The sequence below is a fragment of the Cervus canadensis genome, chromosome 9 (assembly GCF_019320065.1).
Source record: "Cervus canadensis isolate Bull #8, Minnesota chromosome 9, ASM1932006v1, whole genome shotgun sequence".
In the NCBI taxonomy this organism is placed as follows: domain Eukaryota; kingdom Metazoa; phylum Chordata; class Mammalia; order Artiodactyla; family Cervidae; genus Cervus; species Cervus canadensis.
In genome coordinates this window covers 57,839,339-57,840,833 of record NC_057394.1, presented here as the reverse complement: position 1 = coordinate 57,840,833, position 1,495 = coordinate 57,839,339, and the positions used below count along the sequence as shown (strand labels likewise).

The window sequence follows — 1,495 nt, the reverse complement described above, 5'->3', positions numbered from 1 at the left end:
CATTTTGACAGCTGAAAAGGAAGAAGGATATAGTTTTCCCAAAAGATAGTTTAAACATTTTTTTGAAAATAATATAAAGAAAAGGACACCAAAGCTGACCCAGAAATGACTAAGAGATTTAGTTGCAGATATGACCAGAGGACTAAATCCAGATAAAGAACATTTAAAAACTGGACGCAGAATAGATGAAGGGAACAACTCACTCGGTATTTTCTGGCTCCTACGGAAATTCTATCTCCCTCTAGCAATATTCTACCTTTCTCTTCAGTTTAACCATAATCTTATTTTTTCCAGCATGATCTGAGTTTATGACAACTCCCATTTTTTCTTAGCAGAGGCATTTATTAGATTTATTGCTTATGACAAATTCTCTCAAGATTTAGACAGTGAAAACAATAGCAACATTGAAACCCGGTTTGAGCCATTTTCATGCTTCATTTTATAAACCCTAAATATGTGCATATTACCTACCATATTTGCTGTATATTCTATAAAATGTTTTCAAGGTGAATAGTAAAATGAAGTATGATTTCCTTTGCACCTCACAAACTTGTGATCAAACAGGGTTGGCATTCATGTTACAGCTTGGGAGATTATTTTTCTGTTTTATTTTGAAATTTTCAGTGATTCTGCAAATTGAGCTGTATGCCATATAGACACAGAGAAACCTTAGAAAATGAAAGAATTATTGGGATGATGCATGCAAAAGCCCAATTTTCATCTGAATTACATATCTATAAGCATGACTTAATGATTCGGTTCTCAAGTTTGGAGTTAAACATATCTCAACATGAATTTAATTTATGTCACTGAATTCATTAATATTCTATTCTCCTTTATGCACTGAGATAACAAAATTGACATAATAAGTTCATATAATAATAATAATAATTTCTATAAAGATTAAATGAGATGATGCTTAGAAAGTCATGAGAATAGTGCCAGATACAGCAGTCATTCAGCAAATGACAAGTGATAGTAGTCATAATAAAAATAAGTGAAGTGAAGTCACTCAGTCTTGTCCGACTCTTTGCGACCCCATGGACTGTAGCCTACCAGGTTCCTCCGTCCATGGGATCTTCCAGGCAAGAATACTGGAGGGGGTTGCCATTTCCTTCTCCAGGAGATCTTCCCAACCCAGGGATTGAACCCGGGTCTCCTGCATTGTAGGCAGACGCTTTACCATCTGAGCCACTAGGGAAGTCACTCATAATAAAAATAAATATGGTGTTAATAATAGTAGTAGTAACAGTAGGATTACTAGTCACAACCATGGTATTTTCATATTTGTCTTGAATGATTAAAAATATTTTGTAACTTTACTTTTGTTCTTGAACCTCAGGTTTAGCCAGCTTTTGCATGAGAATGTTAAATTGAGGCAAGAGAGCAAGTCATAATAAAAAATGACCTCAACTTACATTGCATTTAGTCTATTACTGATATTTCACATGGACTCTCAACTCCAAAACAAACCCCAAGGAAGGAATATTAGTGG

At 34.6% G+C, this 1,495-nt stretch overlaps 1 non-coding gene across 1 annotated transcript; it reads right to left on the bottom strand.

The window, feature by feature from the left end:
- Positions 1-1,129: 1,129 nt before the first annotated feature.
- On the bottom strand, positions 1,130-1,201 carry TRNAC-ACA. Its single transcript has one exon. It is a non-coding gene; the product is annotated as a tRNA-Cys (tRNA).
- Positions 1,202-1,495: the final 294 nt, after the last annotated feature.